This window comes from Apteryx rowi, unplaced genomic scaffold, assembly GCF_003343035.1.
Source record: "Apteryx rowi isolate R43461 unplaced genomic scaffold, aptRow1 scaffold_59, whole genome shotgun sequence".
NCBI lineage: Eukaryota > Metazoa > Chordata > Aves > Apterygiformes > Apterygidae > Apteryx > Apteryx rowi.
Window position 1 is genome coordinate 2,523,513 of NW_020450860.1, and position 21,204 is coordinate 2,544,716.

At 45.8% G+C, this 21,204-nt stretch overlaps 1 protein-coding gene across 1 annotated transcript in view; it reads left to right on the top strand.

Moving 5' to 3' along the window:
* The window catches only part of PCDH19 (protocadherin 19), a gene marked incomplete at its 5' end in the record, with an annotated part of 67,716 nt that overhangs the window by 38,981 nt on the left and 7,531 nt on the right, over positions 1-21,204 (top strand). The window lies entirely within an intron of this gene.

Consider the following 21,204-nt stretch of genomic DNA (forward strand, 5'->3'; position numbering starts at 1 on the left):
CGAGGGATTAGCTCAGGCCAGTGGGCGAGATATTTGTGTCTTTTCCCCCGAATGTGCCGTGCAGTTTCATCTATTACGCATCCCCACATGCACAGTTGGAAAATGAAGTTCTGATCTAAAACCCAACTCGTATTAGCTAGAGGAAAAGAGTCAGAGGAGTTCAGCTGAGCCCAAGCCGTCATTTGTACTCGGGCATGAATGTCGCTTTCAATGTCTTACTGATGCAAACATCCTATGCAAACATCCTGTCTTTTTCAATTAAGAAGTATGAATGCGGTTTGGTGCTCCAGCACAGGGAAGCCTCAGGGCTCTTGGCTATATCTTGAGATAAGTTGTAGCTGAGGCTCAAATGGAAGCCCCACTGCTAAAAGACTTAAGGATATGAAAACAAAATGCTGTGATTATGAACTGGTCTTCAGCTGTTTAATTCAATTCATGGTAAACATCATTAAAAGCCTTTGTTTTGCTGTCATAAAAGAGTCAAATGGGGGAGAGAGAGTTCTTGCCATCTGCGCCACYGAATGGGTTTTCTTTTCTGAAGAGAAGCTGATCGCTGTATTAATTCTCAATAGAGTCTGTTAAATGGCCATAGTTAACCCTGTGAGACTCTGTACGTAGGGGAACGCAGAGGTCACCTACCCATTCCCGCTGCCAGCCACACTAATTGGAGAGGGATGGCATCCACCGTGATAATGCATTTCCAGACAACCCTACTGTGGCCAAAGATGAAAAAAATTAAACATTTATATAACTGTACAGTGGCAGTTTAATTCTCTGAGGACCAGCGCTGTGTCAGAGAATGCAGGCTGATAGCTATCATTTATTATTCTTCTGTTACAAAGAAATGCTTTTTCATTTTGATCAGGAGAGGGTTTCCTAAGATGCTTCTTGCAGTGAGGGATGGGTGTAGGAGCAAAAATATTCATAATTGATTCCCATCCTGTTGAATGGTCTGAATAATATCTGTTAATTTTTTGTCACGTTTCTTTAGCAAAAACCAACCTCAATGGACTGCAGATAGGGTTTTACAGAGATTACATTTCTGATAAGTCTGCATGCTGTCTCTCTTGTGCATAAGATAACAATGCAAATAAGTTGAAGAGAATGAGTTGGAGACAGAGCTCATCGGAGGAATTATCCCAGAAATAAATTTGGTCCAATCCATTGTAACAAAAACTCCTTATTGCATGCAAAATACCCAAGGAAAATCGGAAGTAGCTCTAAAGCGGACCTCCAAAGACAAGGCTGGCACCCAAGTCCAGTGATGCTCAGGGGGTTTAGTGCTCTTGTTTCTGGTATATTTTTTGAAGGAAATCAGTAAAACAGGGCGGGCGCCTGTTCATTGGTGCTGGTCACTTGTGCTGTCCCTTTGCGCTGTGTGGGGCGGTTCGTTGTGGTCCTGACCTACGGGCACCCAAGCAGCTGAGCACATGCTTGACTGCAGCTGGGTCGCGGTTCCCCAGGCTGCAGTGGAAACGCGTCCTCTGGAGTTAAGCACCTGCTTAAGGGTGCTCCTGGCTGGGCTGTTTGCAGTCCCAAAACTTTGGCTCTGCATTGCCATCTAGCTGGATTTGGCTGAACACTCACATGGCCTGGGATTTTTAGACGCGAGGTAGGAAAACCTGATTTTTGGACTCAAAACTAGAGCAGGGGCAAACTTAGCTATGCCGCCTAAACCGCACCCGTTTACATGGGAAAAGCTCGCGTYAAGTATTTGTCCCTAATGCTGCGTGACAGAAGCTTCCTTATGCAACCTGCTCTTTCCAGGCCTCTCYCCGCGGGTGTCTGGGGAGCTGCTCCCATGGATATTTTCTGCTGAGGTCCCTGCACGCGTGTTTAGACAGCGGACCCAGCGGGACGCATCCGGACCTGGGGAGGTGCACGCAGGGCGTCAGCAGTCGCCGCTCGCCCCGGCTCTGAGCTGGGCCCTCGGTCTTTGCCYGCGCGGTTGGCGAGGCTGCTTTCCGCAAGCCGCTGCGCTCGGCACCGTGCAGGGGACGTCGTCTGCCGGGCGCACGTGGGCTTTGGGGCTCGGATCGGCAGCTGCGCTGCGGCTCCCGGCCCCTCTCCCTCGGCTCGCCCCGCTCCCGCGGAGGAGGCGGCGGTGGGGGCCGTGCCGCTGCTCCCCGAAATAAGCAGGTGGGCACATGCTCCTCTGAACCTGAAAACAGATCTGAGCTGAAGTCCTAGCCAAAAAGCCAAGTTTTTCCACAAATTATAAGTGGCCTGTCTCCCTCTTACAGGTTGCCACTCTGTGCCAGCAATGCCCTTTAGTCAGGCAGCGAATAGGGCTCTAATGGCCTGTTTGAGCCTTAAAGGAGAAACCAAAGAGAAGGTGATTAGAAATCCTGCCCCCAGGGTAAAGGGACTTGGAGCAGTCTCCGGCACTGGAGTCCATCCTGCCCCCTTGGAGGGGGATGGCTGCAAAGGCAGGCTGCCGGATCAAAAGTCGGTTTTGTTCAGGGAAACAGGTAGGAACCTGCCTGCGAGGTTATCAGTATGTTTATAGAATAATGGCAAGAAGAGTGTAGGCTTGAAAGTTAGCAGTTATTGTCACAGAAGCTGAAAAAAAGGTTAAAGAGATGAATATTTTCCAAGCTGATTTGTCAAGCAGGGACGGTAGAAAATAATCAGGAAAATCAAGGTATTCAGACTGCAGTGATAACAATAGTTCCCACGTGATTAAAGCTACAGTTTTGGCATTGTAATTTCTACCCAATTTCAGGTCAAAGTTGCAGGGGGAAGAAGGAAACAAAACAATATTCAAGACCGAGCTGCCGGGGATGCTTACACCAGCTAGCTAATAGCCTTCCCCAGTACACAGCGCGACTCCAGCTCACCGCCTGATGTGAGTTTGGGAAGCTAACRTCCCAGTTCCTTTCTGCAGATCACCATCCCTGTCTAAACCGCATCTCTCCTAATCCAGGAGAGCTGCATCATGAGCGTCTCTGGAGTTTGCAGTCGYGGTTATAATGATCTCCTGCCTGCGAGCTCTGCAAGGTGCCCCTGCTGCACGGCTCGAGCCATCGGGTCTGCTGAGCTTGGACCTCTAGTTATAATATTACAAGTGATTCATGAATGCCAAATTTTCAGATTTTTGTCCAGATAATTTCAGAGTCTTTTTATCTGCTCTGTGGGTAATCCTGGATCTGCCGAGGCAAGACACCGGTTGGCACAAATCCTTGCAGCTCTGTGATGTCTTGATATAAAGCGTGTTAATCAGGCGCGGGGTACGGGACAATTCCTCCTCGCTGGCTGTGGGGGATTAGCATGGGCCTGTCTAGCCAATCTGCACTTGCTGAGRTGTTAGATTTCCTGCAGAAAGAGGTAGGCATGAATGCATGCAACCTTCTTTAGTGTTCTTAAAATAAATCTCTAGGCCTGTGGATTTGCAGCCTGGTCTTTCAAGACATTATCAAACTCTTTTGGACTTCAGTGGGGGAAAAAATGAAGGCGTGTTCATTAAATTATTTTCTTGCAAAGCAATCTTATTCAGACACGAGTAGTGTCCGGGTGGAAAGGTGCTCCAACATCCTTTCTTGTGAGGATGGGGCAGTCGGGGTGGAGAGGACTGCTCCTTGCCTGGGTGGCTGAGCCACGTGCTGGTGGCGAGCTGTGGGTTTGGGATTGCTGGCATTCCCCGCTGGCCACCCGTGCGTCCCGACACGGTGGCATGTGCCCAGCCGTGTCCCCTTGCTGCGCTGGTGGCCCTATCCTGCCTTCTCCTCCACCTCCTCTCACCTGCTGCTTGGAGGGACATCAGCTGCCACTCCATCCTGGCAACAGTCCTTCTTCTTTCTTTGGAAATGACCTACATTTCCTGAAAAACGGCAAATTGTAGTGTGAAGGGTGTTTAGCTTTAGTGGGCAGCAGCAGGTCATCAGAAATACCGCCTGGAGCTGAGCCACTTAGCCTATTTCAGGAGCAGGCCTCCTGCCCAGTCCCTCTTTACCTCGGGATCTTAATTATTGATTATAAATTCGTCAGTTGAAAAGATGGCTTTAATTGCGCTAATATGTACCCAATTTGGAGTTCATTATCACGCAGAATTGTTTTCCTTCCCCTGCTAATTGATACCAAATGGAAGGAGCAGGAATACCGGCGCAGCTTCACCTTCCGAGATTGCCTTGCCGTGGCTTTAATTGTTTGTTTATTTCTGGAGGTGTTAAGCGCTGCTAGAAGTTTATACGCACTTCTCTCCTCATATTGTCCTCGGCTGAACTTTCAGGCAGATTTGTTAGAGAAAGCGAGATTTTGAAGCGTCTGTTAGATCTCTCCGACGTTTCAGGTTGGCTGGAAAAGTTTATTGGAGGATTGTGGAAAATGCTGGGATCTCCGTTTATGCCTTGGCCCGAATTCACCGCGGTATTTAGTGAATTTTCTCAAAGTCCTGATGTAATCCTGAGTCAAAGTCCAGCACTGGAGGAGACCGTGGTTTCAGGCGAGGTGTCCGGGGAGGGTGTGAAGCGCAGTGTCCTTAGCAGGGCCGGAGCCCCGGCACGGGCGATGCCTCCACGGGGTGACGGCAGGAAACACCGCCGGTGGCAGGAGACTTGCTGTTGAGTTTGGAGCTCCTGACACCTGTTCCTCCCAGCAAAGTGGGGAATTCGCAGCGTGAAATATTTTTCCAACACTGCGAAGCGTCGTGGTGCATTTCTCCGTAAATGGTAGCACGGACCAGATGTTTCCTAGAGTAATTGAAAATTCCATTTTATCAGAAAGCATTTGCTGTCAAAAAGTTTTATCTTTACTTCAACAAAGAGGTTGATTAGATCCCTCAGGACCTGAATTAGCATCTTTGAGGCTAGATATTCTGTTTTGTGATTCAGGTGGTTATTCCTCCCTTGGTTTTGCTCATWTTGGGACTATTTCTTTCTTTTTTTTTGCCATTGCCCTCTTCCAAACATACCATTTGTGCAAGTTAGGCTTGTTTTCTTTGTGCAGGTGTATACAGACACATAGATCTTTTTAAATCTTTTTTATTGCCTTTTTCACCTTCCCTTGAGCCAGAACCACACTTGTACTCTATAAGTCATAGGAGCTCGCCAGCATAGAAACCAAAAAGTAACTATTTCAAATATATGTTTCTGATGTTATAAGCAACAGATTTCAAACTTATCTCAATTCCCAGTGGTGGCCAGTATTTTTAGCATCAGTTGTAGAAGGAAAATCGTTGGCCCAAAGAAGCAGTGATTCATTGTTTAAGATAAAAATAGAATCCAAAGGAAAGTATGAAAATAATAAACACACACTAATCATAAAAAGCTAGTGTTAGAAATAACCACCACAGCCATAAAATAGTGAAAAGCTTTAAAATCAAAGTTTGCGGGGTTTTAAGCAATGCTGTATGTCTCTTCAGAGAATTGCTTCTAAAAGCATCACTTTCATTTTTCTGGTGCCAGATCAGCAGTAAAGGTTGGCATGAAATGTCATTTGTAAAGACCTGATCTTGCATACAGTTACACATTTGAGTAACTTTGCTCTCATCGGTAGTTGATTTGTGTCTGAGTCTCATAAACTCCAGCAAGATGAAGGGTCTTTGAATAGAAATAGGTTACATTTAAATGCTCATGTTAAGTCTCCTTTATACTATCACCTAGTGTATAAGTAGGCTTGAATGTAAAGGAGGACTGGGCACATTATATTCACTGAAACTGAAACTTTTCTTTTTACTTGCATCCCAAATTGTTCAGATACATCATCATTCACTGGATGAGGTTTTATGTAGAATATTCCAACTGGTTCTCATGCCATGCTCATCTCCATCGTATCTGGATGCGTTTCAGTCATGAATTGAGAACATGACTAATGGTATTAACTGGAGGCAAACACAGTTATTATAAATTGTTGATTTTGAACCTAATTTCCAGCAGTCATTTTATATACCTGCAACTCCTTTTTATTCTGCAGAAACACTGTACCTAGAGTTGTATGTATATGAAGACCTAAGTGATATATTCTAGGGCTTTGGAAGTTGGAAATACAGCTGCATTTCTCTGGAAGTTTATAAAAATTAATAAAGATAACTACTTTCTTACATTCATATAYGCAGCATAGGACATAAAGTATAACACTCTTAAGTGAGTGACAGCACATCCCTTAAGATGGATAAAAGCTGTAAGCTTTCTTTACAAGGCAGTGTCAATTATAATAGCTCTTCTGATTTCTGCGTTATTGGGTAGATCTTCCTGTAAAACAGCCTAAGGAAGCTCAGTGGTGCTCCTACAGTGGCCAGCGTGGAGGGAGCAGTCAGCTTTGCAGGATACTTTGAAACCCCAGAGAAGGATCTGTATGAAAAGTGGGTAAGCTGAGCTTTGGGATAAGAGGGGGGYGTTGATTATCTTCTTATTCCTACACTTGTAAATGATTACCTATTGAGCATCTAAATCTGTTCTGGCAAAAGCCTTGCAAAACCCGGGCGAGGAGCTGGGGCACCTCGTGCTGGGTTGGCGTGGTGGTTACTGATCCCTTTGTACGCGGTCTCTGCATTTATCCGAGTGCCAGCTCTYGCTAAGGTTGCCCAAGCAAGGCTTGCAGGGAGACCTCGTATCTTCTGCTAGACGGGAAGAACAGCTGTCCAGCTCTCAGAGTGGCAAACCTCTCTTCAGGTCTGCCCTTAGCGTTGCCAGGTAGGTGGTGCTCAGATCCGTCTTTGCTAGGTAATCTGAAAACACAGCGTTGTGTTTTCACATAACCCTTACCGCTAGGGTTATCAGACCCTCGAGCATCTCAGAGACTAGAAAGTGGCTGGCTGACACGTGACACGACATGGATGGGCCCCTCGCGTTGTGTCTGCCTTGGGGTCGCGGGCTCTGCGGCAGTTGAGTTTGCTTGTGCAGAGCTTAGAAGAGTCTTCACGGGGAATTAGTGGTGGGGCAGAGGAGATACTGAAATCATAGCCATAGAAATGAATGAAAGCCAATCCCTTTTGTAAAACAATGGAACTAAATAACAAACAGATGTGTAACCTCCTTTGTTTGCACGACAAACGTTATCATATATCCCACATTTCTGGAATGTTTTCCTCAGTTTTCAGGTTCGTTCGCACACAGATAATGCTTGCAATGTCTCTGTCCCTGAAGTTACTCAGTGCCAGGGTCGCTGCAGTTACAACCTGTGTATCCTCAGGTCTGTTCCCTGTAAGTACAGAAAATACTCACCAGATGTGAACGTTTTGGCAACACAGAGAGGAAAATTAAAATTTGGATCCACGCCGTGTTGTGTAGGCTTGTAATGGATGAATGATCTACCCAAAAAGTTGAAGGGCTTTTTTGCTAGCTTTTTAACTGTTTTTTTTTGTGAGTTTTTGTCAGATGTTGATATTGTCTAGCCACTGTTTTGCTGTGCAACTGGAGAACAATGTATGGGAGAGAYGAAGGAAGTGATGTCTCTAATCAGAGAGTTCAGACTTCTCTTTGTGCTTGGTTTTGTTAATAGCTCCTTAACTCAAATCCCAGGCAAACAGTTCGAAGAGAAGATCTCTTTGTTAAAGTTCAGCTGAAGGACGAGGCGGTTTAACCGTCTTCCCTGGCTCTCCCAAGGCATCCTTTTCCAAAAACACCACACAATACTTTGATTTTCAAGTATTTCTAAGATAAATAAACAATTCTGTGAGGCTTGCAGCTTCCTTTTCCCTTATAAACAAGCCAAAAAAAGGCACATGTGCACTTTTTTTTTTCCTTTTGCCAGCAACCTCTAAGGAAACCATTAACTCTTTCTATTTCACAGCAATTAAGACTAGTAATGGTCAAGGTAAGAGACATCATATTTAACAGTAGGGAAGGTATATGAATAAAAACTAACCTTCTGCTAACACAGCAAGTGAGCACTTCCTGATCTCCTACCATAATCAATCTACTTTGTTAATGACTCTGAAAACAGACTGAACTGCTGGGGCTGGCACCAGGAAACTTGCATTACAAACTAACCATCTCTTATTAACCTTTTGGTGTTTCTTTCACAACACTAATTAGAGCCAAATAAAACTAGTGTTTGTGAAACTCTTAAGTTAAAACACAATTTTCAGCGGAAATATGGTAAACTCCAAACTCCTGTTCGCTTGGCCTTTCTTTTTAATTATGATGGAGGATGGCTGTTACTTGTTTAACAGAGGCTTAGATGATTAATGCTGTAATGTTACTGTAATTAAAAGAGCGAAAAAGATGTGTTTGGAGCCTGTATAATTTACAGGCATCTTCATATTCCGGTGGTGGAGCAGCTCTAAGTGTTGCATAGAGGAATCATAAAAATTTATTCTAATTAAAATTGCCAGATTGACTAAACAACAGGTGATTTACGTAACTTGAGCGACTTGCTCTTTGGGTGAGAAATCATCTGAAATCAGTGAATTATACAAAGCTGTCTATTATTCTCCTAAATAGGAACGTGTGTGCTTACCATGGCAACCTGCATCAATTTTGCTGCCGCTGTAAAATGCAGGGCCCTTTATTAAAGGAATAATCACAGCAAACGGTGAGCTGACCCTCAGCCTCCGCAGGCTTTCGGTGCATGACATCGCGTTAGCGCGGCTGGTTAAAGAGCACAGTTCTGGTCACAAGCAGTTGCTATCAAATTAAGTAACTTTCTGGTTTATCATAACATGCACCCAATCAACTCAGGGAGGAATTTGGCTAACGCGCTGGACGGGCATCTGCGGACGAGAGAGCGGGTGTACTGCACACCGCCCYGCTCCAGGAGCAAAGCAGGCTGCCGGTCCTGGCTTCGAAGACCCTTTGGGGCTCCAGGTAGGGTGGGACCTGTTCTCCTGCTCAGCTCGGCTCTTCCACGAGCTCCTTGCTCGGCCGCCCGCGCAGCGCCGGTGACCCACGCCTCGGCCGGGTGGCAATAAACGGCTGCAGCCCCCGCGGCGAGATGCTCTCCGACCAAACCGCTGCCAGCGCCAGGTCGCCTCCGCGGCCGGGGTGAGTTACCCCTCGCTTTGGGGCAACTCAGGTGGCTTTTTGTTCCCCGCTAGTGGCAAAATTGGTGCAAAAAAACAGCAAGCACAGTAAAGAAAAATTACAGTCCGTGCTTCGTTCAGACCGCTCTAAATTACATTTTCATGGTGAAAAGTGGTTTAGGGAAGGCCGATGTATCTTYGCCTGGGTGGGGAGGAGGGCACCCATGGTCTTCTGAAAGAGGATGCATGGGGGTGAGTGTCTAAAATGCTCCAGTTCCAGCAGATTACTATTGAAGGGAGACATACCACAGGGGTGGTATGTAGGTTGTTTTACTAAATGATCTATGTAATAATATATAAGTCAAAACTCTGTAATAATTGACACCAAACAGCAAAGAGAACTTGCCGCTTTTATCTGTCTTAAGGGATGTGCTGCCACTCAAAACTGAGTGCTATATTTTATTTCTCATACAGCATATATGAATGTAAGAGAGTAGATATTTTTAAATAGGTCACGGAATTATTAAAAAGTTTTGCAGCTTTTCTTCGCTGTAGTCGTGCAGGTATGCAGCTGAGTGTGCTGGGCTGGGAACCAGGAGACCTAGGGCCTCTCCAGACTCAGACTGATTTTTTTGTGTTGCATTTGTTCAGTAATTTCCCTTTTCTGTATCTCTGCATTTAACTACTTTTTCTGTTTAGAATGGAAGGTCTTTATAGCATATATTTTATAGATGTGCGCTCGTCACAAGGTATATAATCATGGTRAGTATAATGCAGCCCCATTTTTGCTGAATATCTGTAATAGTAATGATAAATTTTGCCCACTCTCAGCATGAGTTCTGTTAGTGTTTTTATTTTTAGGCAGAAATCCTTTTTGTTCCATTTTCCTTACCATATTTTCACCCTTTTCTGAGCATGCAGAATGACTTGCTTTGTAACCAGCTTCATTAGCTACTTACATGTTGTGTTTCATTACTGATATCCACAGAAGGCTCCAAGTGACAGCACATAACAGCGGGTGACTGCAGTCACCACTGTGTCACTTCACGTTCGGGCAGTGACAGTTGTACTCGGGGCATGGAAACAGAGTGAGGTTGAGACAAATTGGGCCCTGGGTCTGGGTGCAGTATATAGAACAAAATGTGAATATGTGGAATGACTAGCTTTTGTGAAAGTGGGGCTTTACCCTGAAGAAATCCTAGGTTAAAGTGAGTTCCTGATGGAAAAGGAGAAAATTGACCAAAAAAAGAGATTAAAAAAAAMCCCTTTGAATTGAAGCAGTAGGAAATGAAAATTGCTGAGATATACTGTCACGTGAGTAGTGTTGCTACCAACCTTGTACTGCAGTAATTACCTCCATGCATGCAATTTGTGCTCAGCTACGAATGATTTCCCACATCATCCTGTGCCCAGGCTGTATTCAATCAGTCCCAGCTGGAGAAAACTGATCTTGGATCATTCTGTGAGTTTTTTCCCCCAGATGCTACCGTGCATCTTGGCACTTGAGAACCGCAAGCCACAAAGCTCCTCTGCCACACGAGCAAAGGTGCGGAGACAGYTGTAGGAGATGTCTCTTTGATACTGCTAGAGCCTGCTGGAAAGAGCAGTCTAGAGCCTGAGGACTGGGCTACAAGGCAGTGGGGAGAGGAGACATGTAATTCTGCCAGGTGCTGAGTGCTTTCAGCTGGCAGATGATGCGAGATAAGGTCACTTGCCAGATCAGACTGTTCCTAGGTGGAAGACAGTTTTCTTTGCTGTGTGCATGCTGGCCAGGGTAGTTTTTTCAGTTGGTTTTGCACTTCCCTATGTGAAAAACAAAAGACAGTGAAGAATGTTGGTTGGAATTTTTCGGAGAAGCCTGAGGAAGGTAGGTGTCCAAATCACTTGAAAGCTAACATGGGTTAGGCACTTGATTTCCTCTGACTGCTTTGGAAATGTCAGCCTAATTAATGCACAGACTTCTGAAAAGATTCATGAATCCTACTGCAAACTGTACCTGTTGACTGCAGTGTAGGAAAGGACAGTACTGCATATGTTAAGGTGTCTACCAACTGACGCCTTAAAAATGGAGTCTTCTCCTCTGGTTTTAATGATCTGCTCTGGCTTCACTGCATTTAATTTGAATGGATACGAGGAAGGACTGTAGTTAGTGCAAGTACAGCAAAAGGTGCTTCCTCATCTACGTGGCCACTTTCTCCAATTAGCTGTTTCAGTAAGTGAACCAGTCCTGATCCAGGCAAGGAGCCTCCTGATTTGCACTGAAAGAGAAAYGGCTTTCTCAAGTCAAATAATTTGATTCTGGATCATTGGACACTGCTCAGCAAGCAGCTATAAAAGGAGCACCTCTGGTTTGGGAAGAGGGATTTGGCTAGAAATCTGAAGCCAAAGTCTTAAATAGTAGTAAATCAGAGAAGGTCAGAGAGCCAGAAGCCTTACTGGAAGCAGTAGGTAAATGACTGGAGTGTATAAATAGCTTTGGAGAGCGTTTGGTACACCCAGGTGGGTCTGTAGCATGAGGCACTATATGTATTGGACCTTTATTTGTTTCCTGTTTTTCACTGTTTGAGTTTGCCTGCTGAGTTATTTGTGTCGCTGACAGTGCTGCTCACCAGCATGTTTCAACTGAATCAGCCCATGTATTCTTGATGCTTCCATCTGCCCATCCTTGCTGGATTTTTAAAACCACGTTCCTCAGGAGCCATCCCTAGGAAAGGCAGGACCGCAGTCTGCCTTGCAACACTCTTCGGGTTGATTTTTCACATTGTGCATTTGTTCTGACATGCACTGCTTTTGCAGCCGCTCTCTGATCAGTTTTGGTCCCTCAGTTGCATTGATTTACAGACCTTTAGTTTGCAATACAGCTTTTCTTGATGACAGTCCACGAAGCACATGATAACTCAGCAGCCTAAATTATTCAGGGGAATTGAATGTGTTTGGCTTGTTCCAAACTTTTGTTTCCTTTCAGTGCTGTCAGTAGAACAGGTAACTGTGATGCTTGTATCAAACTCATTCAAGTGCCAGGGAAACACAAACAGCTCAAGTATAACCCGTGTTTTACCTCATTCATCACTTATTTCCAACTTGAGCTGGTCTTTTTCTGGACATTGTTTCATGCCTTGTAAAAATGTTTATCTTACATCTACCGTTGCTCGCCTCTGGTACGYTGCTGGGCTCTGGGAAATCACTTCATTACGTGCTGGAAATGCCCTTGTAAAATCGGACAAAATTCTGCATCTCATTCACCTTCTAGCCATGTTTCCTTCTGTGGAAATGTATTCACTCATGCAAATATTTAGACCCAGTAGTCATCACTGTAGGATCTAGGAATCTCCTATTAATGAAGACATGTAATTAAAATGAACAATTCCACCTACAATTCCCTAATCAACTGACCTGTGCTTCTGCAGTCCTCCTCCTTTGTTATTTGGTAGATATCTCCACTTATTCATAGAAGATTCATATGAACTGGACGTATTCGTGCGCTGACCAGATGTGCCTTGCAAAGACAGCCAAGCTCTGGCAGTCAGTTGGAAGAGAGAGGCTCCGTCAGTGAGGGACCTCGCATGAAAATGTCCTGTTGCTTTCTGGAGACTGCTCAGTGTCTGGAGCTGGCCACAGAACTTCTGGGTATAGTTCAAGGTGTTGCCTTTCACTCTGCAAAGGTGTATTTGGTTCCTACTTTGCCTGGAGATTTAGGACCTGCCTCAAAGCCCATTAAATCCAGCCGGACCGATACTGTTGGGCTTGAATTCGGGCCCCAAATACTATTATTGTCTCTGTCCTCTCCTTCATTGTCTCCCTGGTGATGTTCTCCTGGTTGTTCTGGCTAGCAGTCCTAGATTTGAGATAGGAGTCCAAGAGAGATGTCGTTCTTGGAGGAGATGTTCTAGATGTTCTAGTTCTAGAATTTGCTCGAGACGCTGGTCATCTCAGCCCAYGTTCGTGAGTGTGCCCAGGGAGAAGGTGTTTGCTGCTACACAGCTCTCAAATTTAGGCATAACCACTGCTAGAGGATGGAGATTTACCTCGGAAAATTCAAGCTGCAAATGAGACACATGATTTTAGGAATTAGAATAATTACCCTCTGGAACAGGTTCCCAAGGGATGTGATATATTCTGTATCACTTAGAGTCTTTAAATCACATTTGCATGTTTTCCCTAAAAGCATGCCTAGTCACTCAAACTGAAGGGCTGTACTTGAGAAACACTGTGTGACAAAGCCCTGTCCTGTGTTTTGCAAGGGAGCAGAGCACAGAGCCAGAGTGGTCCCACGTGGATTAAATTCTGTAGATCCATTGAGGGGTGGGTTTTGGCACATTGCATAAGAGAACAGCTCATGGAGCAAAACTGTCCCCTTGGCCAGCACTGACTGCCGTGCAGGAATGTGCAGAATTGAGCAAGTAACCACACTGGAGATGATTCAGGAGTGAACTCCCCCAGCTAAAATCTGCCTCGCCTTTCTGAGCACACACAGTCTCTTTCTCACTGCAGCAAGTGTTCCTACGGGTTGAGCAATCCTGGCTGTATCAGTGTTTCCAGGACCTTCCCTCCCATCACTCCCTAAATGATGAGAGTGCTTTTAAAGACCTCATTTCCTGGACCTTCCCTTTTATCTCTCCCAACAGCAAGTAAATGAGCAGCTCTTGAGATTTTACTTTCTGCTTCTGCACTCRGTGAGCTGTTGGAGACTGTTGACAACGACTTTTCTCTTTTCCGTGCTCCTGCCTGCAGGATTTGGGGATATAATTCACTTGGACCTGGTGCTTTGTCAACTTTCAGCAGTTCTAATTGCCTAACGATCAGTGCCAATGCCATTGTTAAGACTGTTAAAACTTTGTCCTGCTGAACAGACAGACTGCGCCTGTCTCATTGTGTTGTACCTGCTGTGTCGGCTGGGGCTGGCTTTGATGCTCCTTCTCTGTCCCTGGCTTTGGCTGCTCCTTCCAACACCAGGGAGGAGGGTATGGAGCAGCATGCTGCACTGCATTAGGGAACCAGTCCTTAAAATAAAAAATATTGAAAAATAACCCCCAAAAGGGACAGGTGCTTTCCCAGGGTGAAGCTCCTCACACCTGCGTGAATGTCCGTGGAATGAGAGTGTGGGTTTGGGGCAGGAGGGGCCAAGGCGGGTGGCGAGGTTCAGCCCTGAGCCCCGATGGAGAAAGCGGCCGAGCTCCCTGGGAGAGGCTCCTCCGCGCTAATGACCTTGTCACCGTCCCGTGGGGCCCAGGCCGTTGTGCCCCTGCCTGTCACTATTCAGTGAACTTAGTGCCTTTCTCGTTCTTCTGTCTTTCCTGTGCTTTTCTGCCTTTGTTATCGTTCTTAGAGTTTAATTTGCTGCATTTCTTGGTATCATCTTCTTACTTATGCATCTGAGGTGCCCAACTGGCTGGTGCCGTCTCTTGAAGCTCCCGTCATCCATCCATGCCTTTTCCAAGGCTGTTTCTTGCTTAATGGCACACACTGAACATTAGTGCATTACCATCCCTTTTCCAAGAACAGTCTCCATCCACTCTTCTCTCATCCCCCAGTGCCTCATCCAATTTAATTAATTATACTTAGTATATTACGCATCCTGTCAAAGTTTTTCCTTTCCGAGGTTTAATGGTTTTTTAATTCTAATGCATGCTGCATGTGTAAGTGTTTTAGAAATGAGGAGAATATGCAGTGGCAAAGAAACTGCATTACATCTGTGCACCGCAGACAGCAAGGAAACACGAGGGTGGATCCCTACAGAGAGTCTTGAGCAGAATGACTGCAGGACCGTGCTCACCTGCCTGGGAGTAGCATTCCTGTTGCTGTGCTTAAAGGGRAATTCAGGCCGATTTCCATCCCAGAGGAACACGTACAAATTAAACACGCTCACTTGCAGTAGCACCGCGCTCCTCGGTGTGCATTGTGCTCCTGCCGCTCCCGGCTGCAGGGTCGTCGCCTCTCCCCGCAGAAGCCGGCGTTTGGCCGGCAGCTCTGCCCYGACATGGAGTGCGTTTTAAAGGCTGCTGGAGCCCTGTGGTGAACTCAAATATAGTGAACTTGACTCTTCTCCTTTCGCTAACTCTGTCTGAAAGCGCCAAATTATATCAGTCATTTCAGCGCTGCTTTATTCCTTTGAAGAAATGCTGCACTGAGGATGTGGTGGTGACTAGACTAATCAGGTAGCGGTGGTTAGGGCTTGCACCTATCACTATCTCCTGGTGACAGTCAGGTTTGGTCAGAAAAGTGGTTCGGTAGGAAGAACTTCGTAGGGTCTTGTTATTTCCAGATAAAACCTGCTCAGAGTAAGAGGGAGGGGTTTGGGGGGTGTGCTTTTTTTTTCCCTTTCTTTTTTTTTTCTTTTTTTTTTCGGCCTGTCAGTGCTGCAAACTGCTTGGGTTTTGAAAATCCAGCTGGGCTCTGTGCGTCTGTCACACCATCACCGGGAATAACGATGCCATAGTGGAATTTAGCTGACAGCCCTGTGAACCAGGGCCAAGAGTGAACCGAATCCATCTTGACCTCGTAGCAGTGTTGCGGAAACGTGTCAAAGAGGAGGAAGAACTTGAGAAATCAGAAATGGTTTGTGGCTGCACAGAGAGAGATTGAGCCAGAAGTCCACCGTGCTGCCTGACACAACTCTTCATGTGGCAGCACGGGGCAGTGATCAGGAGCCCTCCTTCCCAGCACGGAGAGGTTTCYGTACTGCACGGATGCAAAGGAGGGAGTGCAGCTCGGTGTCTGATCTCAGCCGGATGGTGCCGCACGTTCCCGACATCTGAACGGTGCCGTTAGACAAGTGCTGAGCGAGAGTCCTCAGGGAAACCATCACCATCTGCATGGTAGGCAGCTACAAAACCCACCATGGAGCCAATTGCTTTCCTTGGAATACTTGCACAAATTACAAAAATATGATARTTTGCCGTTCCCTTTGTTCAGCCATCTCCCCATGGCTTTTTGGTTTACAGCACAAGACAAATTAGAAGGGTAGTTTAGCCYGTGTGGATGTATGACCGATCAGACAGGAACTCCACCTGTACTGTTGAAAGTTGGGCTTGTTCCATAACTCACAGGTAATGTAATTGCCCTAGACTTATAATAAGGTTTTGGATTTGACTATTGACCTTATAGTAATTTTGTATGTATATTTATACACTATGATAGCACTCTCTTAATTTATGAGGATAAACTTAATTGCCAGAACTAATTTTCTGCTGAATTAAATGGGTCAGATTCCCAGGCTTTGACAATGCCTTGATCTCTTCTGGAGGCACAAGGTGGCCGTAGGGCCGGTTTACCCAACCAGCTAGCATTACCCAAGCATCATGTTATCCCTCACAGCTGTGGAGCTGGAGCACACTTGTTTGAGCCCTCTGGTAGATCCGTGACCTGGGCAAAGAGGAACAGGAGTGTCCTTGTGTTGTAGTGATTCACAGTGCTGGATCAGACCTTGGACACCCTCGAATCCTGAATAATCTAGAGCAGCTTTTGCAGAACTGTCCCTGTGGCTGTGTTATTCCTGTTCCCTTTTGTTGCCTTTGAGATTTTCTGAGGTACCTGTGGTTTTAGGCCAGCGTCTTTTCATGGAGTATCCGTGTGCTTCAGAGGAAGGGATCCACCRGCATAAAAAAACCCCCCAAAACACTATGTTAGGCAGAAAAATCAAAGAGTTAAAGTAAAATACCAGGGAGGGAATGAAACAGAGTCCAGCTGTGGAAGAGTGAGAGGTCAGTGTCATGATGAGAAATGGGTAGGGACCAACAATTTTGGTGAAGAATTCCCTAACTATCACTCAACTCTGGGGAACGCCCCACCGTGCTGGGAAGCTTTCCAGCTCCCTCCACTCTTCAGAGCTGCATACTTTTAAGAAGTACAAAGARCTTCTCATAACGTTTTGCCTTGTGGGTACGTATATGATTAATTCCATGCAAGCATTGCTGGTGCAATAACAATACTGGAGGTCCTAAAACTGAGAAAGGAAACACATTTGGCTCATACTTCATACACAATCACTTACACTTAAGCTATTGATAGTTGATTGGGATCTGTAGACTGCTGGGCTGGTGCCACTGGGTTTCTAAGCACATTCAGTGGCTGGAACAGACAGCAAGGCTGTAGGTTTTGGCAAGCTGTAGGTCTCATTAGTCAGGCTGACTGTATCTGACACGAGAGATTCCATCCACCAAGATGAAGCTCACTTCCCTAGGCTTTGGCTGATGTCCCAACAATATTTACATGAAGGACAACAGAGGATCAGTGTTAAGATTAAGGCTGTGAGTTTCCGGTAGGCAGACAGTTAAATATTCTATTGAATACTCTTGATTATTTAGATAATAATGAAGTTTATTCATGTCCTTGAGAAATCTGGGGAATGGCAGTTGTTTTATGCTAAGCATGCAAAGATGTGTTTAATCTTGATAATAGGAGTAAATTATGTATCAGCATTTATAACCTCAGCTTCTTTATTTTTCACTCGTTCTGTGGAACCACCAGAAATTTCCAAAGAAAATCAGAGGTTCTGTGGGCTGGGTGGACGGGAGGAAGGGGAAGGCCTGGTTCTTGCTTTGCATCCCAGAGAGCTTACAAAGTGAGACATGTGGCTCCTTTAGGTGCTGGCTTTGTGGTGGCCTTTAGTCTCCTCTGCAGCTCTTAGATCCACACCAGCAAATTCGGTGTTTTCTTCCCTGAACCTGGCAGGTCACTGGAGCTGGGCCAGCGCTCCCCAATAGCAAGCAGTGATGCTGGGGTGCTCCCGTGCGTCAGTTGGTAGTCAGCAATGTAGATATTCAGGTGGTCACTGGTACTTCCCATGGTGACCTCCATTCAGTAGAGTGGTCCATGCTTAGCAGGGCCATTTCAGGCAGTCGGCAGGCTCAGCAAGATGTTCTCCTGCTCTTTCTAGCAGGTCCGTGTGCTGAAGGCTGCTTCTGCACTGATGAGGTCTAAGAACAAGTTTGAAAATCAGTAGCAGTAATGACAGAGAGGGAGACACTCCATCATGGAATGGGCTGGCCAGTCCCAAGGAGAGATTGTTGTTTGCTCTCCAGGATTCTCTACTGCCTTAAATGCTTTTTCCTTCAATCTAGGTAGAAACCCCCTGAATCAATCAATTCCTTACGGCTCCCCTCCCCATGCAGCACAAGCATGGATCCTGTGCTCTCATGAACCCAGCTTTTCTCTGCTAGCCAGAGATAGTTAGCAAGCCCTCAGGGTGGCAAAATCATCCTTCTGCAGCTCCGKCAATAACAGGAGCATGCCTGCCTCCACTGCCAGGGCTGAGCGTCACCCAGGGTGGAGGGGCTGGCATGTGACGAGCTTTCCAGGCACGTCAGGCGAGGGCAGCTGCAGCCTCCAACTCCGTCTGCCCGCTCTCAAAATGGTGAAGTTTGGGATACACTGGCCTCACATGCCTGCAGCAGATGCTSTTTGAAGGAATTTGAAGCCCATCTGCAAATTTGCAGTGTGCAAGAACAGCTCTGCCTCGGTTAGATGGAGCCACCTCCAAGGTGGAGCGGCAGCAGGTGTTTAATGGTACGCAGCATTCAGTGCCAAACTGCACTAAGAGTGAGCAGTGCACCAAGCTGACACTCTGCACAGTGGTTTTGGAAAACAGACTGGCATAACCCAGAATGTGGATATTACTACATAGCAAGAACAGACCCTGATCTGTGGGGATTGCACCTGATCTAAGGATTTGGTTTTATCAACTCATCCAGCACCTCCTTAAATTAACGACAGGTGCCTCTTCTCAGCTACTTTCCTGCAAGGAGAGCATTAGGATGGATTGGTTTGCTTCCTTCTGGCTCAGATAGGTGCCGGATCAGCTAGGATAAAATATTCTCCATGAGCATCCTGACTGGTGTAAATCGGTAYGGCTGCACTGAAGTCAGTGAAGCTGCTTTGATTTACATTGGCCCAGGAGCTGGCCTGCTCTCCATCAGATAGAGTCAGCTTGGAATTGCTTCTTATTTCCCCCAACTGTAATTTCTGTTTTGTTGGATTTTTATCAGAATCGTCAAGTAGCTATTTTCTGAACGACACGTAATTTTGCATGGGACACGGTAATAATTTAATTCATTGTTGCCATTCAAATTTGGATGCGAGGTTTATATTGAATTACCCCAAGATAGAATATTCGAATTTGTCTGTCTCAGATTTGACAATGAAAGAGAAAAGTAACCTTTGAATTAATTTGCTTTAGCAACTAAAGTCCCATTAAATGGAAGGCAGCTGGTGTCAAAGGCATAAATGGAGACAAAGTTTTGCTCCCAATTGTGGGAAATGTGTTTAAACAGACTAGAAATGTTTCCATCTCTGCAGGGTATAATATACTCAAATGGTTACCTTAACATGAAAAAAATATAAGAAAGAGTGTATTTAGGACAATCCCTCTGTATCCAGTGTTAATGAAATTGAATTCCAGTAATGAAGTCAAAGGGTTGTGCTCTTCACTTGGTGAATGCAGTACAGTATCTTCCATTAGCATTAATGGGAGCTGTGCATATGAATTACAGAGCCATAATGGTTAGAGATGGAAAAGGTCTATCAGATCCTGGAGTGCTTTCCTCTYGGAGGACCAAATCCTGCTCTCTCGATTCTTGTAAGCAGTCTGTTGGCTCAGTTAGTATGTTAATGAGCCCTGTATCTAATACCCCTGTTGATACCTAAATAGCACAATTTCAGAGGTGAAATCCTTGCCACACAGGGGCCAGTACAAGCTCTACGGACCACTTAAGTCCCCAGAAAAGGATTAATTGGYGTTTAAATGGTGTGTTCTGTCAGCCCTCTGAACAGGAATTAATTTCACTGTGTGAATAAGGCAGGGATTGCCCCAGAGTCCTGGATAAAGGGGGACAGCCAACCTTAAACTGCAGCCTAGCCCRTCCCTCAAGGGCCTGGCTCGGTTGTACTGCATGGCCTGTCCAAAAATCAGCTGCTCTTGCTTTGGGTGATCTCCCTCCTTCCCATAGCATTATACTTATCCAGGAGGCTTCAAAGTGCCTAAAAGCTGGTTATCCTGAAAAAAATCTTTATCATAAAGTCTATTCTTAGCCACCTAGTGCCTAGTTAGAAAGATGCCTTAGATGTGTCAGTGTGCGTCAATCTTCATTCATTATACAGGTACAGCTCGCCAGAAGAAAGGACATTATTGATGGTAACGTGGAGCAGGGGAGCAAGGAGAAGGGGCCAGCCCTCRAGCTGGTGTGGATCAGCGTGGCTCCACCGTGCTTCCCAGGGCCGTTTGCACCAGCCAGGAGTGAGCCCYGTTATATCTGGTCTGTTGACCATTATGGAAATGCTTTCCATGAGCTGTGTTCAGACACGGGTCCTTATCAGCAGCTGCATAATAAATGAATTCAATTCATATCCCTTGTTTCATTAAAATAATTCCTCATGGGCTTTTGAGTTGTCCAAGCACTGCTGACCTCTTGTATCAGGACAGACAATCTGGGATTAAAGATGTAACATTTTTTTGGGCTTGCATAAACCCCAAACAACGGGGAAGGACAGAAAAAGAAAGGCCCCTCCTTGCAGTAAAGARCATTTGTCACTGTCCCTGGTTATTAGTATCCCCTGAGCATTGTACGGGGGAAGCCACGACAGGATTACATTTCTGCATAGACTGGAGGCTTCTTATTAGAAAGGGCGAAGAAAGCTCTGTAAAAGCCCATAGGTCAAAAATATAATACACTATTCCCCACCTCTCTTTTCCGGTATTATGCTATTAGGGAAGATAAGGGAGAGGTGCAAAGTCTTAATTTACAAGCAAAAGATGAACCATGGCTGGGGACTGTTTGTATTCTGCTAGAGCTTATTATTTTATCTGGAGCTGAATACAGCGGATCGCTGTTCGCTAACCAGTACCAGGAGCCCCCTCCTCCGGGGCCGTGGCGGGAGCCGGCCGGAGGCCGGGGTGAATGTAGATGAGCTTAGCGCCGCCGGAGCGCGCAGCGCTGGCACCTTCGTGCCGGGTCCGGGGCAGGGGCCGCGGCTCCTGACGGCGTCCGGCCAGCGCCTGGCGTTTGGTGGCCGGCGTTTCAGTGAAAGTGAAGGCGCTGAAGTTGAAAAGCAACCCCCAAAATAATTGTAAGAAAAGCGTTAAATAATGCAGTTGTGCATTGTCTGTGAAAGATGGCTAACCATGAGCAAACATCAACAGCAATGTTTGATCCCTTCATGTTTACTATTTATTCACATTTATTATTCATAAATTCCATCACAAATGTTAGGCCTGCACCTCAGCGAGACATTTGCATTTTATTTTAAGTTTGATATTTTTTTTTTCCCTTAGTTTTGTGAACAGAGATTTAATGATTTGCCTTTCCACATAG